This window comes from Pleurodeles waltl, chromosome 12 (genome assembly GCF_031143425.1).
Source record: "Pleurodeles waltl isolate 20211129_DDA chromosome 12, aPleWal1.hap1.20221129, whole genome shotgun sequence".
Classification (NCBI taxonomy): Eukaryota; Metazoa; Chordata; class Amphibia; order Caudata; family Salamandridae; genus Pleurodeles; species Pleurodeles waltl.
In genome coordinates this window covers 120,982,404-121,003,314 of record NC_090451.1, presented here as the reverse complement: position 1 = coordinate 121,003,314, position 20,911 = coordinate 120,982,404, and the positions used below count along the sequence as shown (strand labels likewise).

Below are 20,911 nucleotides of genomic sequence, written 5' to 3'. Positions count from 1 at the left end.
ATAGTTAGATGTTTTCCAAATTTGTGTTTGCTAAATTGTTTTGCATGAAGCCCAACATGCTGATGCTAATTTGAGGTTAGTTAAGGTGTTCACTAAAATCTGACGCAAATAGACAAATTACTGAGTTCTTGCTTTTTTGAATCATGCACTACTGAGACTTTGCTAAGTTGGTTCTTATTAATGATGTGTTAATACTGAGTGAATATTCTCCATGCATTGATTAATTGCATTTCTAATTGCAAATCTGAAGAGTTACTAATGAGATGAATTGCCGATGAGATTAACAGAAATGACTTTAGATTGTAACCAATAGGGAAATAAGTATCCTAACACTTAACTAAATTGGTGTTTTTATTCATGACTGAAAGGTCATGGTGTGTTCACTTTATTGACTCTCATTAAAGGTTATTGATTAGCATGATGATTAGTTATTGCGATTGTTGTTGAGATATTGATCCATTGATTTGTGACGCCAAAAGACATCTCGTACTGGGAAGTCCCCGAACGTAGTCCAAAAGGTTCATCGACCTAGGCGTGTCTCCTTCTAAGTTTACTTATCAAGGCCGTGATGCGCTATCACTAATAAAAAGTCATCTGATCTGTTGCTGCTGAGTCATCGTCAACGAAAACCACCAAGATATTACTTCAATGTGGTGTAATTACGACTGCCTCAGTTTTATGCGTTACGTGAGCAGTCGGATAGCAATTTATTTAGCGCAAAAATATTTCTTGTTTATGCACGTACGTTTTTAAACTGAAGTGTCAAAGCTGTAGCGGCAATACTCCCAGTTTAGGCGGTTTTATAAACTAAGTTTTACTTTCTCCTACTTAAAACGATTTGCAGAACAATGCACATTAAATGGGAAGGCAGTTTTCCTTATTTGTGTACTATTTGCTGCCTAATGTTGACATGTAAGCACCCCAACAATGAATGACACCTAGAGACTCGAAAGCACCATACCAGTAATATATTTGTATGAAATTGCACTTTAAATCCACGTACAATTGAAATAAAGCAATCTTAGCTCATTTGAGGGTAGTGTGACAGTAGATCACATATGGATAGAACACGTTTGGAATGTGTAATTTTCATGATTCCATTACATATATGATATAAATTCAAGCTGAAGTAGGGAAGGACAACAAGGTCATTTAGAGCAAAGCTGAAGACAACAAGTTGCCATAACAATCTGTAAATATATGCTCTTTATTATGTGTGGACAACTATCACCTCATAGAACACATTTCGGCTACTATATTTTTTCCTCCTGAAAACTGACCTTTACACGACAAGGTGGCCGAGTGGTTAAGGCAATGGATTGCTAATCCATTGTGCTCTGCATGCGTTGGTTCGAATCCCACCCTTGTCGGTTTATTATTGTGTGTTTACTTTTTAATATGCGGTATGTCTGGTTTAACCCTATTTTATGTGAAAGTTAAATTACGTATCCCATGGTATTTCCGACGGTACAATGCCTCGGTTTGGAAACACCGCTCAGCTGAGCACTGTGCTTAGGCATTACTGTAAACAGCGCCGGCCGGGTTCTGTGCATGAATCACAAATTCTATCCTCAGGCGGAGGGTTGTTAAGTTGGGGGACGTAGAAGTTTGCAATATATTGTGTAATGAAACTGCATAGAAAATATGTTAATGTAGAAATAATGCACGCGTTTAAAATGTGCCCACGGGGAGTGGCTACCAATGTATATGAAGACTAATGAAAGTTATTATTGCTGAATTAATTATGTACTGATGTTTTGAACTTGTATTAACATATCAAAATTGGAGTTATGTATTAGGAGTTTGTACATTAAGCACTAGGCCTTAGTTTAGCGAGGGTCTGGGCCTACATGCCTGGTCTCATATTAAACTGTATTTTTCTAACGTGCAATGTGCTGTTTTCCTGAAGGACACGAAACTGTACTTTTCCAGAAGCTAGAGATGTGTGTAGCTGTAGTAAATTCTTTCTCATGACACCCGACTTGCTCAAGGAGACATTCTTGCTGAATGCAACAGTGTAATTCGTAACAGGTGCAAGGTTGCCTGGAGTAGGAGAAAACAATGGAACTACTGACTGGTGCGTAAAGTGTAACTTTTCTTACCTGACATTCCAACCGATGAAGACATCAATAACATGGGCCAATCAACGACATGTGAACTATGGTTTGTGGAAAATTCCAGTGAAATGCGTGAATAATTATTGGACAGAGATAACGATGCACAAATTATTATCCAACGAGGAATTAGGAGTAAATTAGACAGTTTTGATTTAACCATATGACCTGAGCAGAAATCAGCTATTTCTTGGACATTCCACTCCAACCCATTCTTTGCCATTCTACTGAGCCATTTAGGCCATTTCCTTTGAGACTTTGCCGTTTGTTCGTCCTGATACTCTAAACCACCCTTTACTTATTCCTTACCTGATACTCATATCTCCTCTATATGAGAGGAGTTCTTGTTCCTCAGCTATGCAATACAGAGGCTTTGCCCTGTCCTATCTTTGCTGATGGTGAAAACGACTGATGCCCTGAGGACAAAAAATGACGCTGTTTGCTGATCCGTTGGATGGGTAACTATCTGATGAAAATTGTAATTGTCGGCTTGCCTTTTCTTTCTCGGTACCAACTGCTCTTTGATAGAGGCCATAGTTAGATGTTTTCCAAATTTGTGTTTGCTAAATTGTTTTGCATGAAGCCCAACATGCTGATTCTAATTTGAGGTTAGTTAAGGTGTTCACTAAAATCTGACGCAAATAGACAAATTACTGAGTTCTTGCTTTTTTGAATCATGCACTACTGAGACTTTGCTAAGTTGGTTCTTATTAATGATGTGTTAATACTGAGTGAATATTCTCCATGCATTGATTAATTGCATTTCTAATTGCAAATCTGAAGAGTTACTAATGAGATGAATTGCCGATGAGATTAACAGAAATGACTTTAGATTGTAACCAATAGGGAAATAAGTATCCTAACACTTAACTAAATTGGTGTTTTTATTCATGACTGAAAGGTCATGGTGTGTTCACTTTATTGACTCTCATTAAAGGTTATTGATTAGCATGATGATTAGTTATTGCGATTGTTGTTGAGATATTGATCCATTGATTTGTGATGCCAAAAGACATCTCGTACTGGGAAGTCCCCGAACGTAGTCCAAAAGGTTCATCGACCTAGGCGTGTCTCCTTGTAAGTTTACTTATCAAGGCCGTGATGCGCTATCACTAATAAAAAGTCATCTGATCTGTTGCTGCTGAGTCATCGTCAACGAAAACCACCAAGATATTACTTCAATGTGGTGTAATTACGACTGCCTCAGTTTTATGCGTTACGTGAGCAGTCGGACAGCAATTTATTTAGCGCAAAAATATTTCTTGTTGATGCACGTACGTTTTTAAACTGAAGTGTCAAAGCTGTAGCGGCAATACTCCCAGTTTAGGCGGTTTTATAAACTAAGTTTTACTTTCTCCTACTTAAAACGTTTTGCAGAACAATGCACATTAAATGGGAAGGCAGTTTTCCTTATTTGTGTACTATTTGCTGCCTAATGTTGACATGTAAGCACCCCAACAATGAATGACACCTAGAGACTCGAAAGCACCATACCAGTAAAATATTTGTATGAAATTGCACTTTAAATCCACGTACAACTGAAATAAAGCAATCTTAGCTCATTTGAGGGTAGTGTGACAGTAGATCACATATGGATAGAACACGTTTGGAATGTGTAATTTTCATGATTCCATTACATATATCATATAAATTCAAGCTGAAGTAGGGAAGGACAACAAGGTCATTTAGAGCAAAGCTGAAGACAACAAGTTGCCATAACAATCTGTAAATATATGCTCTTTATTATGTGTGGACAACTGTCACCGCATAGAACACATTTCGGCTACTATATTTTTTCCTCCTGAAAACTGACCTTTACACGACAAGGTGGCCGAGTGGTTAAGGCGATGGACTGCTAATCCATTGTGCTCTGCATGCGTGGGTTCGAATCCCACCCTTGTCGGTTTATTATTGTGTGTTTACTTTTTAATATGCGGTATGTCTGGTTTAACCCTATTTGATGTGAAAGTTAAATTACGTATCCCATGGTATTTCCGACAGTACAATGCCTCGGTTTGGAAACACCGCTCAGGTGAGCACTGTGCTTAGGCATTACTGTAAACAGCGCCGGCCGGGTTCTGTGCATGAATCACAAATTCTTTCCTCAGGCGGAGGGTTGTTAAGTTGGGGGACATAGAAGTTTGCAATATATTGTGTAATGAAACTGCATAGAAAATGTGTTAATGTAGAAATAATGCACGCGTTTGAAATGTGCCCACGGGGAGTGGCTACCAATGTATATGAAGACTAATGAAAGTTATTAATGCTGAATTAATTATGTACTGATGTTTTGAACTTGTATTAACATATCAAAATTGGAGTTATGTATTAGGAGTTTGTACATTAAGCACTAGGCCTTAGTTTAGCGAGGGTCTGGGCCTACATGCCTGGTCTCATATTAAACTGTGTTTTTCTAACGTGCAATGTGCTGTTTTCCTGAAGGACACGAAACTGTACTTTTCCAGAAGCTAGAGATGTGTGTAGCTGTAGTAAATTCTTTCTCATGGGACCCGACTTGCTCAAGGAGACATTCTTGCTGAATGCAACAGTGTAATTCGTAACAGGTGCAAGGTTGCCTGGAGTAGGAGAAAACAATGGAACTACTGACTGGTGCGTAAAGTGTAACTTTTCTTACCTGACATTCCAACCGATGAAGACGTCAATAACATGGGCCAATCAAGGACATGTGAACTATGGTTTGTGGAAAATTCTGGTGAAATGCGTGAATAATTATTGGACAGAGATAACGATGCACAAATTATTATCCAACGAGGAATTAGGAGTAAATTAGACAGTTTTGATTTAACCATATGAACTGAGCAGAAATCAGCTATTTATTGGACATTCCACTCCAACCCATTCTTTGCCATTCTACTGAGCCATTTAGGCCATTTCCTTTGAGACTTTGCTGTTTGTTCGTCCTGATACTCTAAACCACCCTTTACTTATTCCTTACCTGATACTCATATCTCCTCTATATGAGGGGAGTTCTTGTTCCTCAGCTATGCAATACAGAGGCTTTGCCCTGTCCTATCTTTGCTGATGGTGAAAACGACTGATGGCCTGAGGACAAAGACTGACGCTGTTTGCTGATCCGTTTGATGGGTAACTATCTGATGAAAATTGTAATTGTCGGCTTGCCTTTTCTTTCTCGGTACCAACTGCTCTTTGATAGAGGCCATAGTTAGATCTTTTCCAAATTTGTGTTTGCTAAATTGTTTTGCATGAAGCCCAACATGCTGATGCTAATTTGAGGTTAGTTAAGGTGTTCACTAAAATCTGACGCAAATAGATAAATCACTGAGTTCTTGCTTTTTTGAATCATGCACTACTGAGACTTTGCTAAGTTGGTTCTTATTAATGATGTGTTAATACTGAGTGAATATTCTCCATGCATTGATTAATTGCATTTCTAATTGCAAATCTGAAGAGTTACTAATGAGATGAATTGCCGATGAGATTAACAGAAATGACTTTAGATTGTAACCAATAGGGAAATAAGTATCCTAACACTTAACTAAATTGGTGTTTTTATTCATGACTGAAAGGTCATGGTGTGTTCACTTTATTGACTCTCATTAAAGGTTATTGATTAGCATGATGATTAGTTATTGCGATTGTTGTTGAGATATTGATCCATTGATTTGTGATGCCAAAAGACATCTCGTACTGGGAAGTCCCCGAACGTAGTCCAAAAGGTTCATCGACCTAGGCGTGTCTCCTTCTAAGTTTACTTATCAAGGCCGTGATGCGCTATCACTAATAAAACGTCATCTGATCTGTTGCTGCTGAGTCATCGTCAACGAAAACCACCAAGATATTACTTCAATGTGGTGTAATTACGACTGCCTCAGTTTTATGCGTTACGTGAGCAGTCGGATAGCAATTTATTTAGCGCAAAAATATTTCTTGTTTATGCACGTGCGTTTTTAAACTGAAGTGTCAAAGCTGTAGCGGCAATACTCCCAGTTTAGGCGGTTTTATAAACTAAGTTTTACTTTCTCCTACTTAAAACGATTTGCAGAACAATGCACATTAAATGGGAAGGCAGTTTTCCTTATTTGTGTACTATTTGCTGCCTAATGTTGACATGTAAGCACCCCAACAATGAATGACACCTAGAGACTCGAAAGCACCATACCAGTAATATATTTGTATGAAATTGCACTTTAAATCCACGTACAACTGAAATAAAGCAATCTTAGCTCATTTGAGGGTAGTGTGACAGTAGATCACATATGGATAGAACACGTTTGGAATGTGTAATTTTCATGATTCCATTACATATATGATATAAATTCAAGCTGAAGTAGGGAAGGACAACAAGGTCATTTAGAGCAAAGCTGAAGACAACAAGTTGCCATAACAATCTGTAAATATATGCTCTTTATTATGTGTGGACAACTATCACCTCATAGAACACATTTCGGCTACTATATTTTTTCCTCCTGAAAACTGACCTTTACACGACAAGGTGGCCGAGTGGTTAAGGCAATGGACTGCTAATCCATTGTGCTCTGCATGCGTTGGTTCGAATCCCACCCTTGTCGGTTTATTATTGTGTGTTTACTTTTTAATATGCGGTATGTCTGGTTTAACCCTATTTTATGTGAAAGTTAAATTACGTATCCCATGGTATTTCCGACGGTACAATGCCTCGGTTTGGAAACACCGCTCAGGTGAGCACTGTGCTTAGGCATTACTGTAAACAGCGCCGGCCGGGTTCTGTGCATGAATCACAAATTCTATCCTCAGGCGGAGGGTTGTTAAGTTGGGGGACGTAGAAGTTTGCAATATATTGTGTAATGAAACTGCGTAGAAAATGTGTTAATGTAGAAATAATGCACGCGTTTAAAATGTGCCCACAGGGAGTGGCTACCAATGTATACGAAGACTAATGAAAGTTATTATTGCTGAATTAATTATGTACTGATGTTTTGAACTTGTATTAACATATCAAAATTGGAGTTATGTATTAGGAGTTTGTACATTAAGCACTAGCCCTTAGTTTAGCGAGGGTCTGGGCCTACATGCCTGGTCTCATATTAAACTGTATTTTTCTAACGTGCAATGTGCTGTTTTCCTGAAGGACACGAAACTGTACTTTTCCAGAAGCTAGAGATGTGTGTAGCTGTAGTAAATTCTTTCTCATGGGACCCGACTTGCTCAAGGAGACATTCTTGCTGAATGCAACAGTGTAATTCGTAACAGGTGCAAGGTTGTCTGGAGTAGGAAAAAACAATGGAACTACTGACTGGTGCGTAAAGTGTAACTTTTCTTACCTGACATTCCAACCGATGAAGACGTCAATAACATGGGCCAATCAACGACATGTGAACTATGGTTTGTGGAAAATTCCAGTGAAATGCGTGAATAATTATTGGACAGAGATAACGATGCACAAATTATTATCCAACGAGGAATTAGGAGTAAATTAGACAGTTTTGATTTAACCATATGACCTGAGCAGAAATCAGCTATTTATTGGACATTCCACTCCAACCCATTCTTTGCCATTCTACTGAGCCATTTAGGCCATTTCCTTTGAGACTTTGCCGTTTGTTCGTCCTGATACTCTAAACCACCCTTTAGTTATTCCTTACCTGATACTCATATCTCCTCTATATGAGAGGAGTTCTTGTTCCTCAGCTATGCAATACAGAGGCTTTGCCCTGTCCTATCTTTGCTGATGGTGAAAACGACTGATGCCCTGAGGACAAAAACTGACGCTGTTTGCTGATCCGTTGGATGGCTAACTATCTGATGAAAATTGTAATTGTCGGCTTGCCTTTTCTTTCTCGGTACCAACTGCTCTTTGATAGAGGCCATAGTTAGATGTTTTCCAAATTTGTGTTTGCTAAATTGTTTTGCATGAAGCCCAACATGCTGATTCTAATTTGAGGTTAGTTAAGGTGTTCACTAAAATCTGACGCAAATAGACAAATTACTGAGTTCTTGCTTTTTTGAATCATGCACTACTGAGACTTTGCTAAGTTGGTTCTTATTAATGATGTGTTAATACTGAGTGAATATTCTCCATGCATTGATTAATTGCATTTCTAATTGCAAATCTGAAGAGTTACTAATGAGATGAATTGCCGATGAGATTAACAGAAATGACTTTAGATTGTAACCAATAGGGAAATAAGTATCCTAACACTTAACTAAATTGGTGTTTTTATTCATGACTGAAAGGTCATGGTGTGTTCACTTTATTGACTCTCATTAAAGGTTATTGATTAGCATGATGATTAGTTATTGCGATTGTTGTTGAGATATTGATCCATTGATTTGTGATGCCAAAAGACATCTCGTACTGGGAAGTCCCCGAACGTAGTCCAAAAGGTTCATCGACCTAGGCGTGTATCCTTGTAAGTTTACTTATCAAGGCCGTGATGCGCTATCACTAATAAAAAGTCATCTGATCTGTTGCTGCTGAGTCATCGTCAACGAAAACCACCAAGATATTACTTCAATGTGGTGTAATTACGACTGCCTGAGTTTTATGCGTTACGTGAGCAGTTGGACAGCAATTTATTTAGCGCAAAAATATTTCTTGTTGATGCACGTACGTTTTTAAACTGAAGTGTCAAAGCTGTAGCGGCAATACTCCCAGTTTAGGCGGTTTTATAAACTAAGTTTTACTTTCTCCTACTTAAAACGTTTTGCAGAACAATGCACATTAAATGGGAAGGCAGTTTTCCTTATTTGTGTACTATTTGCTGCCTAATGTTGACATGTAAGCACCCCAACAATGAATGACACCTAGAGACTCGAAAGCACCATACCAGTAAAATATTTGTATGAAATTGCACTTTAAATCCACGTACAACTGAAATAAAGCAATCTTAGCTCATTTGAGGGTAGTGTGACAGTAGATCACATATGGATAGAACACGTTTGGAATGTGTAATTTTCATGATTCCATTACATATATCATATAAATTCAAGCTGAAGTAGGGAAGGACAACAAGGTCATTTAGAGCAAAGCTGAAGACAACAAGTTGCCATAACAATCTGTAAATATATGCTCTTTATTATGTGTGGACAACTATCACCGCAAAGAACACATTTCGGCTACTATATTTTTTCCTCCTGAAAACTGACCTTTACACGACAAGGTGGCTGAGTGGTTAAGGCGATGGACTGCTAATCCATTGTGCTCTGCATGCGTGGGTTCGAATCCCACCCTTGTCGGTTTATTATTGTGTGTTTACTTTTTAATATGCGGTATGTCTGGTTTAACCCTATTTTATGTGAAAGTTAAATTACGTATCCCATGGTATTTCCGACAGTACAATGCCTCGGTTTGGAAACACCGCTCAGGTGAGCACTGTGCTTAGGCATTACTGTAAACAGCGCCGGCCGGGTTCTGTGCATCAATCACAAATTCTTTCCTCAGGCGGAGGGTTGTTAAGTTGGGGGACATAGAAGTTTGCAATATATTGTGTAATGAAACTGCATAGAAAATGTGTTAATGTAGAAATAATGCACGCGTTTGAAATGTGCCCACGGGGAGTGGCTACCAATGTATATGAAGACTTATGAAAGTTATTAATGCTGAATTAATTATGTACTGATGTTTTGAACTTGTATTAACATATCAAAATTGGAGTTATGTATTAGGAGTTTGTACATTAAGCACTAGGCCTTAGTTTAGCGAGGGTCTGGGCCTACATGCCTGGTCTCATATTAAACTGTGTTTTTCTAACGTGCAATGTGCTGTTTTCCTGAAGGACACGAAACTGTACTTTTCCAGAAGCTAGAGATGTGTGTAGCTGTAGTAAATTCTTTCTCATGGGACCCGACTTGCTCAAGGAGACATTCTTGCTGAATGCAACAGTGTAATTCGTAACAGGTGCAAGGTTGCCTGGAGTAGGAGAAAACAATGGAACTACTGACTGGTGCGTAAAGTGTAACTTTTCTTACCTGACATTCCAACCGATGAAGACGTCAATAACATGGGCCAATCAAGGACATGTGAACTATGGTTTGTGGAAAATTCTGGTGAAATGCGTGAATAATTATTGGACAGAGATAACGATGCACAAATTATTATCCAACGAGGAATTAGGAGTAAATTAGACAGTTTTGATTTAACCATATGACCTGAGCAGAAATCAGCTATTTATTGGACATTCCACTCCAACCCATTCTTTGCCATTCTACTGAGCCATTTAGGCCATTTCCTTTGAGACTTTGCCGTTTGTTCGTCCTGATACTCTAAACCACCCTTTACTTATTCCTTACCTGATACTCATATCTCCTCTATATGAGGGGAGTTCTTGTTCCTCAGCTATGCAATACAGAGGCTTTGCCCTGTCCTATCTTTGCTGATGGTGAAAACGACTGATGGCCTGAGGACAAAGACTGACGCTGTTTGCTGATCCGTTGGATGGGTAACTATCTGATGAAAATTGTAATTGTCGGCTTGCCTTTTCTTTCTCGGTACCAACTGCTCTTTGATAGAGGCCATAGTTAGATGTTTTCCAAATTTGTGTTTGCTAAATTGTTTTGCATGAAGCCCAACATGCTGATGCTAATTTGAGGTTAGTTAAGGTGTTCACTAAAATCTGACGCAAATAGACAAATCACTGAGTTCTTGCTTTTTTGAATCATGCACTACTGAGACTTTGCTAAGTTGGTTCTTATTAATGATGTGTTAATACTGAGTGAATATTCTCCATGCATTGATTAATTGCATTTCTAATTGCAAATCTGAAGAGTTACTAATGAGATGAATTGCCGATGAGATTAACAGAAATGACTTTAGATTGTAACCAATAGGGAAATAAGTATCCTAACACTTAACTAAATTGGTGTTTTTATTCATGACTGAAAGGTCATGGTGTGTTCACTTTATTGACTCTCATTAAAGGTTATTGATTAGCATGATGATTAGTTATTGCGATTGTTGTTGAGATATTGATCCATTGATTTGTGATGCCAAAAGACATCTCGTACTGGGAAGTCCCCGAACGTAGTCCAAAAGGTTCATCGACCTAGGCGTGTCTCCTTCTAAGTTTACTTATCAAGGCCGTGATGCGCTATCACTAATAAAACGTCATCTGATCTGTTGCTGCTGAGTCATCGTCAACGAAAACCACCAAGATATTACTTCAATGTGGTGTAATTACGACTGCCTCAGTTTTATGCGTTACGTGAGCAGTCGGATAGCAATTTATTTAGCGCAAAAATATTTCTTGTTTATGCACGTACGTTTTTAAACTGAAGTGTCAAAGCTGTAGCGGCAATACTCCCAGTTTAGGCGGTTTTATAAACTAAGTTTTACTTTCTCCTACTTAAAACGATTTGCAGAACAATGCACATTAAATGGGAAGGCAGTTTTCCTTATTTGTGTACTATTTGCTGCCTAATGTTGACATGTAAGCACCCCAACAATGAATGACACCTAGAGACTCGAAAGCACCATACCAGTAATATATTTGTATGAAATTGCACTTTAAATCCACGTACAACTGAAATAAAGCAATCTTAGCTCATTTGAGGGTAGTGTGACAGTAGATCACATATGGATAGAACACGTTTGGAATGTGTAATTTTCATGATTCCATTACATATATGATATAAATTCAAGCTGAAGTAGGGAAGGACAACAAGGTCATTTAGAGCAAAGCTGAAGACAACAAGTTGCCATAACAATCTGTAAATATATGCTCTTTATTATGTGTGGACAACTATCACCTCATAGAACACATTTCGGCTACTATATTTTTTCCTCCTGAAAACTGACCTTTACACGAAAAGGTGGCCGAGTGGTTAAGGCAATGGACTGCTAATCCATTGTGCTCTGCATGCGTTAGTTCGAATCCCACCCTTGTGGGTTTATTATTGTGTGTTTACTTTTTAATATGCGGAATGTCTGGTTTAACCCTATTTTATGTGAAAGTTAAATTACGTATCCCATGGTATTTCCGACGGTACAATGCCTCGGTTTGGAAACATCGCTCAGGTGAGCACTGTGCTTAGGCATTACTGTAAACAGCGCCGGCCGGTTTCTGTGCATGAATCACAAATTCTATCCTCAGGCGGAGGGTTGTTAAGTTGGGGGACGTAGAAGTTTGCAATATATTGTGTAATGAAACTGCATAGAAAATGTGTTAATGTAGAAATAATGCACGCGTTTAAAATGTGCCCACGGGGAGTGGCTACCAATGTATACGAAGACTAATGAAAGTTATTATTGCTGAATTAATTATGTACTGATGTTTTGAACTTGTATTAACATATCAAAATTGGAGTTATGTATTAGGAGTTTGTACATTAAGCACTAGGCCTTAGTTTAGCGAGGGTCTGGGCCTACATGCCTGGTCTCATATTAAACTGTATTTTTCTAAAGTGCAATGTGCTGTTTTCCTGAAGGACACGAAACTGTACTTTTCCAGAAGCTAGAGATGTGTGTAGCTGTAGTAAATTCTTTCTCATGGGACCCGACTTGCTCAAGGAGACATTCTTGCTGAATGCAACAGTGTAATTCGTAACAGGTGCAAGGTTGCCTGGAGTAGGAGAAAACAATGGAACTACTGACTGGTGCGTAAAGTGTAACTTTTCTTACCTGACATTCCAACCGATGAAGACGTCAATAACATGGGCCAATCAACGACATGTGAACTATGGTTTGTGGAAAATTCCAGTGAAATGCGTGAATAATTATTGGACAGAGATAACGATGCACAAATTATTATCCAACGAGGAATTAGGAGTAAATTAGACAGTTTTGATTTAACCATATGACCTGAGCAGAAATCAGCTATTTATTGGACATTCCACTCCAACCCATTCTTTGCCATTCTACTGAGCCATTTAGGCCAATTCCTTTGAGACTTTGCCGTTTGTTCGTCCTGATACTCTAAACCACCCTTTACTTATTCCTTACCTGATACTCATATCTCCTCTATATGAGAGGAGTTCTTGTTCCTCAGCTATGCAATACAGAGGCTTTGCTCTGTCCTATCTTTGCTGATGGTGAAAACGACTGATGCCCTGAGGACAAAAACTGACGCTGTTTGCTGATCCGTTGGATGGGTAACTATCTGATGAAAATTGTAATTGTCGGCTTGCCTTTTCTTTCTCGGTACCAACTGCTCTTTGATAGAGGCCATAGTTAGATGTTTTCCAAATTTGTGTTTGCTAAATTGTTTTGCATGAAGCCCAACATGCTGATTCTAATTTGAGGTTAGTTAAGGTGTTCACTAAAATCTGACGCAAATAGACAAATTACTGAGTTCTTGCTTTTTTGAATCATGCACTACTGAGACTTTGCTAAGTTGGTTCTTATTAATGATGTGTTAATACTGAGTGAATATTCTCCATGCATTGATTAATTGCATTTCTAATTGCAAATCTGAAGAGTTACTAATGAGATGAATTGCCGATGAGATTAACAGAAATGACTTTAGATTGTAACCAATAGGGAAATAAGTATCCTAACACTTAACTAAATTGGTGTTTTTATTCATGACTGAAAGGTCATGGTGTGTTCACTTTATTGACTCTCATTAAAGGTTATTGATTAGCATGATGATTAGTTATTGCGATTGTTGGTGAGATATTGATCCATTGATTTGTGATGCCAAAAGACATCTCGTACTGGGAAGTCCCCGAACGTAGTCCAAAAGGTTCATCGACCTAGGCGTGTCTCCTTGTAAGTTTACTTATCAAGGCCGTGATGCGCTATCACTAATAAAAAGTCATCTGATCTGTTGCTGCTGAGTCATCATCAATGAAAACCACCAAGATATAACTTCAATGTGGTGTAATTACGACTGCCTCAGTTTTATGCGTTACGTGAGCAGTCGGACAGCAATTTATTTAGCGCAAAAATATTTCTTGTTGATGCACGTACGTTTTTAAACTGAAGTGTCAAAGCTGTAGCGGCAATACTCCCAGTTTAGGCGGTTTTATAAACTAAGTTTTACTTTCTTCTACTTAAAACATTTTGCAGAACAATGCACATTAAATGGGAAGGCAGTTTTCCTTATTTGTGTACTATTTGCTGCCTAATGTTGACATGTAAGCACCCCAACAATGAATGACACCTAGAGACTCGAAAGCACCATACCAGTAAAATATTTGTATGAAATTGCACTTTAAATCCACCTACAACTGAAATAAAGCAATCTTAGCTCATTTGAGGGTAGTGTGACAGTAGATCACATATGGATAGAACACGTTTGGAATGTGTCATTTTCATGATTCCATTACATATATCATACAAATTCAAGCTGAAGTAGGGAAGGACAACAAGGTCATTTAGAGCAAAGCTGAAGACAACAAGTTGCCATAACAATCTGTAAATATATGCTCTTTATTATGTGTGGACAACTATCACCTCATAGAACACATTTCGGCTACTATATTTTTTCCTCCTGAAAACTGACCTTCACACGACAAGGTGGCCGAGTGGTTAAGGTGATGGACGGCTAATCCATTGTGCTCTGCATGCGTGGGTTCGAATCACACACTTGTCGGTTTATTATTGTGTGTTTACTTTTTAATATGCCTTATGTCTGGTTTAACCCTATTTTATGTGAAAGTTAAATTACGTATCCCATGGTATTTCCGACAGTACAATGCCTCGGTTTGGAAACACCGCTCAGGTGAGCACTGTGCTTAGGCATTACTGTAAACAGCGCCGGCCGGGTTCTGTGCGTGAATCACAAATTCTTTCCTCAGGCGGAGGGTTGTTAAGTTGGGGGACGTAGAAGTTTGCCATATATTGTGTAATGAAACTGCATAGAAAATGTGTTAATGTAGAAATAATGCACGCGTTTAAAATGTGCCCACGGGGAGTGGCTACCAATGTATACGAAGTCAAATGAAAGTTATTAATGCTGAATTAATTATGTACTGATGTTTTGAACTTGTATTAACATATCAAAATTGGAGTTATGTATTAGGAGTTTGTACATTAAGCACTAGGCCATAGTTTAGCGAGGGTCTGGGCCTACATGCCTGGTCTCATATTAAACTGTGTTTTTCTAACGTGCAATGTGCTGTTTTCCTGAAGGACACGAAACTGTACTTTTCCAGAAGCTAGAGATGTGTGTAGCTGTAGTAAATTCTTTCTCATGGGACCCGACTTGCTCAAGGAGACATTCTTGCTGAATGCAACAGTGTAATTCTTAACAGGTGCAAGGTTGCCTGGAGTAGGAGAAAACAATGGAACTACTGACTGGTGCGTAAAGTGTAACTTTTCTTACCTGACATTCCAACCGATGAAGACGTCAATAACATGGGCCAATCAAGGACATGTGAACTATGGTTTGTGGAAAATTCTGGTGAAATGCGTGAATAATTATTGGACAGAGATAACGATGCACAAATTATTATCCAACGAGGAATTAGGAGTAAATTAGACAGTTTTGATTTAACCATATGACCTGAGCAGAAATCAGCTATTTATTGGACATTCCACTCCAACCCATTCTTTGCCATTCTACTGAGCCTTTAGGCCATTTCCTTTGAGACTTTGCCGTTTGTTCGTCCTGATACTCTAAACCACCCTTTACTTATTCCTTACCTGATACTCATATCTCCTCTATATGAGGGGAGTTCTTGTTCCTCAGCTATGCAATACAGAGGCTTTGCCCTGTCCTATCTTTGCTGATGGTGAAAACGACTGATGCCCTGAGGACAAAGACTGACGCTGTTTGCTGATCCGTTGGATGGGTAACTATCTGATGAAAATTGTAATTGTCGGCTTGCCTTTTCTTTCTCGGTACCAACTGCTCTTTGATAGAGGCCATAGTTAGATGTTTTCCAAATTTGAGTTTGCTAAATTGTTTTGCATGAAGCCCAACATGCTGATGCTAATTTGAGGTTAGTTAAGGTGTTCACTAAAATCTGACGCAAATAGACAAATTACTGAGTTCTTGCTTTTTTGAATCATGCACTACTGAGACTTTGCTAAGTTGGTTCTTATTAATGATGTGTTAATACTGAGTGAATATTCTCCATGCATTGATTAATTGCATTTCTAATTGCAAATCTGAAGAGTTACTAATGAGATGAATTGCCGATGAGATTAACAGAAATGACTTTAGATTGTAACCAATAGGGAAATAAGTATCCTAACACTTAACTAAATTGGTGTTTTTATTCATGACTGAAAGGTCATGGTGTGTTCACTTTATTGACTCTCATTAAAGGTTATTGATTAGCATGATGATTAGTTATTGCGATTGTTGTTGAGATATTGATCCATTGATTTGTGATGCCAAAAGACATCTCGTACTGGGAAGTCTGCGAACGTAGTCCAAAAGGTTCATCGACCTAGACGCGTCTCCTTGTAAGTTTACTTATCAAGGCCGTGATGCGCTATCACTAATAAAAAGTCATCTGATCTGTTGCTGCTGAGTCATCGTCAATGAAAACCACCAAGATATTACTTCAATGTGGTGTAATTACGACTGCCTCAGTTTTATGCGTTACGTGAGCAGTCGGACAGCAATTTATTTAGCGCAAAAATATTTCATGTTGATGCACATACGTTTTTAACCCCTTCGCTGCCAGGCCTTTTCCCCCTCCTGTGCCAGGCCTTTTTTTGCCTATTCGGGGCAGTTCGCGCTTAGGCCCTCATAACTTTTTGTCCACATAAGCTAACCAAGCCAAATTTGCGTCCTTTTTTTCCAACATCCTAGGGATTCTAAAGGTACCCAGACTTTGTGGGTTCCCCTGAAGGAGGCCAAGAAATTGGCCAAAATACAGTGAAATTTTCGTTTTTTTCAAAAAAATTGGAAAAAGTGGCTGCAGAAGGAGGCTTGTGGTTTTTCCCCTGAAAATGGCATCAACAAAGGGTTTGTGGTGCTAAACTCAGCAGCTTCCCAGCTTTCAGGAACAGGCAGACTTGAATCAGAAAACCCAATTTTTCAACACAATTGTGGCATTTTACTGGGGCATACCCCATTTGTGCAATTTTTTGTGCTTTCAGCCTCCTTCCAGTCAGTGACAGGAATGGTCATGAAACCAATGCTGGATCCCAGAAACCTAAACATTTCTGAAAAGTAGACAAAATTCTGAATTCAGCAAGGGGTCATTTGTGTAGATCCTACAAGGGTTTCCTACAGAAAATAACAGCTGAAAAAGAAAAATATTGAAATTGAGGTGAAAAAAACATAAATTTTTCTCTACGTTTTACTCTGTAACTTTTCCCTGCAATGTCAGATTATCGAAAGCAATATACCGTTACGTCTGCTGGACTCCTCTGGTTGCGGGGATATATAGGGTTTGTAGGTTCATCAAGAACCCGAGGAACCCAGAGCCAATAAATGAGCTGCACCCTGCAGTGCGTTTTCATTCTATACCGGGTATACAGCAATTCATTTGCTGAAATATAAGGAGTAAAAAATTGCTATCAAGAAAACCTTTGCATTTCCAAAAAGGGCACAAGATAAGGTGTTGAGGAGCAGTGGTTATTTGCACATCTCTGAATTCCGGGGTGACCATAGTAGCACGTGAATTACAGGGAATTTCTCAAATAGATGTCTTTTTTACACACACTCCTATATTTGGAAGGAAAAAATGTAGAGAAAGACAAGGGGCAATAGTACTTGTTTTGCTAATCTATGTTCCCCCAAGTCTCCCGATAAAAATGGTACCTCACTTGTGTGGGTAGGCCTAGCGCCCGCGACAGGATATGCCCCAAAACACAACGTGGACACATCACAGAAAACAGAGCTGTTTTTAGCAAAGTGACTACCTGTAGATTTTGGCCTCTAGCTCAGCCGCCACCTAGGGAAACCTACCAAACCTGTACATTTCTGAAAACTAGAGACCTAGGGGAATCCAAGGAGGGGTGACTGGCGGGGCTCGGACCTGGTTCTGTTACCCAGAATCCTTTGCAAACCTAAAAAATTGGCTAAAAAAACACATGTTCCTCACATTTCTGTGGCAGAAAGTTCTGGAATCTGAGAGAAGGCACAAATTTCCTTCCACCCAGCGTTCCCCCACGTCTCCCGATAAAAATGATACCTCACTTGCGTGGGTAGGCCTAGCGCCCGCGACAGGATATGCCCCAAAACACAACGTGGACATATCACAGAAAACAGAGCTGTTTTTAGCAAAGTGACTACCTGTAGATTTTGGCCTCTAGCTCAGCCGCCACCTAGGGAAACCTACCAAACCTGTACATTTCTGAAAACTAGAGACCTAGGGGAATCCAAGGTGGGGTGACTGGCGGGGCTCGGACCTGGTTCTGTTACCCAGAATCCTTTGCAAACCTAAAAAATTGGCTAAAAAAACACATGTTCCTCACATTTCTGTGGCAGAAAGTTCTGGAATCTGAGAGGAGCCACAAATTTCCTTCCACCCAGCGTTCCCCCACGTCTCCCGATAAAAATGATACCTCACTTGCGTGGGTAGGCCTAGCGCCCGCGACAGGATATGCCCCAAAACACAACGTGGACATATCACAGAAAACAGAGCTGTTTTTAGCAAAGTGACTACCTGTAGATTTTGGCCTCTAGCTCAGCCGCCACCTAGGGAAACCTACCAAACCTGTACATTTCTGAAAACTAGAGACCTAGGGGAATCCAAGGTGGGGTGACTGGCGGGGCTCGGACCTGGTTCTGTTACCCAGAATCCTTTGCAAACCTAAAAAATTGGCTAAAAAAACACATGTTCCTCACATTTCTGTTGCAGAAAGTTCTGGAATCTGAGAGGAGCCACAAATTTCCTTCCACCCAGCGTTCCCCCACGTCTCCCGATAAAAATGATACCTCACTTGCGTGGGTAGGCCTAGCGCCCGCGACAAGATATGCCCCAAAACACAACGTGGACATATCACAGAAAACAGAGCTGTTTTTAGCAAAGTGACTACCTGTAGATTTTGGCCTCTAGCTCAGCCGCCACCTAGGGAAACCTACCAAACCTGTACATTTCTGAAAACTAGAGACCTAGGGGAATCCAAGGAGGGGTGACTGGCGGGGCTCGGACCTGGTTCTGTTACCCAGAATCCTTTGCAAACCTAAAAAATTGGCTAAAAAAACACATGTTCCTCACATTTCTGTGGCAGAAAGTTCTGGAATCTGAGAGGAGCCACAAATTTCCTTCCACCCAGCGTTCCCCCACGTCTCCCGATAAAAATGATACCTCACTTGCGTGGGTAGGCCTAGCGCCCGCGACAGGATATGCCCCAAAACACAACGTGGACATATCACAGAAAACAGAGCTGTTTTTAGCAAAGTGACTACCTGTAGATTTTGGCCTCTAGCTCAGCCGCCACCTAGGGAAACCTACCAAACCTGTACATTTCTGAAAACTAGAGACCTAGGGGAATCCAAGGAGGGGTGACTGGCGGGGCTCGGACCTGGTTCTGTTACCCAGAATCCTTTGCAAACCTAAAAAATTGGCTAAAAAAACACATGTTCCTCACATTTCTGTTGCAGAAAGTTCTGGAATCTGAGAGGAGCCACAAATTTCCTTCCACCCAGCGTTCCCCCACGTCTCCCGATAAAAATGATACCTCACTTGCGTGGGTAGGCCTAGCGCCCGCGACAAGATATGCCCCAAAACACAACGTGGACATATCACAGAAAACAGAGCTGTTTTTAGCAAAGTGACTACCTGTAGATTTTGGCCTCTAGCTCAGCCGCCACCTAGGGAAACCTACCAAACCTGTACATTTCTGAAAACTAGAGACCTAGGGGAATCCAAGGAGGGGTGACTGGCGGGGCTCGGACCTGGTTCTGTTACCCAGAATCCTTTGCAAACCTAAAAAATTGGCTAAAAAAACACATGTTCCTCACATTTCTGTTGCAGAAAGTTCTGGAATCTGAGAGGAGCCACAAATTTCCTTCCACCCAGCGTTCCCCCACGTCTCCCGATAAAAATGATACCTCACTTGCGTGGGTAGGCCTAGCGCCCGCGACAAGATATGCCCCAAAACACAACGTGGACATATCACAGAAAACAGAGCTGTTTTTAGCAAAGTGACTACCTGTAGATTTTGGCCTCTAGCTCAGCCGCCACCTAGGGAAACCTACCAAACCTGTACATTTCTGAAAACTAGAGACCTAGGGGAATCCAAGGAGGGGTGACTGGCGGGGCTCGGACCTGGTTCTGTTACCCAGAATCCTTTGCAAACCTAAAAAATTGGCTAAAAAAACACATGTTCCTCACATTTCTGTGGCAGAAAGTTCTGGAATCTGAGAGGAGCCACAAATTTCCTTCCACCCAGCGTTCCCCCACGTCTCCCGATAAAAATGATACCTCACTTGCGTGGGTAGGCCTAGCGCCCGCGACAGGATATGCCCCAAAACACAACGTGGACATATCACAGAAAACAGAGCTGTTTTTAGCAAAGTGACTACCTGTAGATTTTGGCCTCTAGCTCAGCCGCCACCTAGGGAAACCTACCAAACCTGTACATTTCTGAAAACTAGAGACCTAGGGGAATCCATGGAGGGGTGACTGGCGGGGCTCGGACCTGGTTCTGTTACCCAGAATCCTTTGCAAACCTCAAAAATTGGCTAAAAAAACACATGTTCCTCACATTTCTGTGGCAGAAAGTTCTGGAATCTGAGAGGAGCCACAAATTTCCTTCCACCCAGCGTTCCCCCACGTCTCCCGATAAAAATGATACCTCACTTGCGTGGGTAGGCCTAGCGCCCGCGACAGGAAACGCCCCAAAGCGCAACGTGGACACAACCAAAATTTTTGAAGAAAACAGTGCCTACCTGTGGATTTTGGCCTGTAGCTCAGCCGGCACCTAGGGAAACCTACCAAACCTGTGCATTTCTGAAAACTAGAGACCTAGGGGAATCCAAGGAGGGGTG

The 20,911-nt window shown here is 40.2% G+C and overlaps 4 non-coding genes across 4 annotated transcripts; all 4 read left to right on the top strand.

The window, feature by feature from the left end:
- Positions 1-1,288: 1,288 nt before the first annotated feature.
- TRNAS-GCU (transfer RNA serine (anticodon GCU)) lies at positions 1,289-1,370 on the top strand. Its single transcript has one exon. It is a non-coding gene; the product is annotated as a tRNA-Ser (tRNA).
- Positions 1,371-3,935: 2,565 nt separating this feature from the next.
- On the top strand, positions 3,936-4,017 carry TRNAS-GCU (transfer RNA serine (anticodon GCU)). Its single transcript has one exon. It is a non-coding gene; the product is annotated as a tRNA-Ser (tRNA).
- A 2,565-nt stretch (positions 4,018-6,582) lies between these two features.
- On the top strand, positions 6,583-6,664 carry TRNAS-GCU (transfer RNA serine (anticodon GCU)). The gene has a single exon. It is a non-coding gene; the product is annotated as a tRNA-Ser (tRNA).
- A 2,565-nt stretch (positions 6,665-9,229) lies between these two features.
- On the top strand, positions 9,230-9,311 carry TRNAS-GCU (transfer RNA serine (anticodon GCU)). Its single transcript has one exon. It is a non-coding gene; the product is annotated as a tRNA-Ser (tRNA).
- The last annotated feature ends 11,600 nt before the right edge of the window (positions 9,312-20,911 follow it).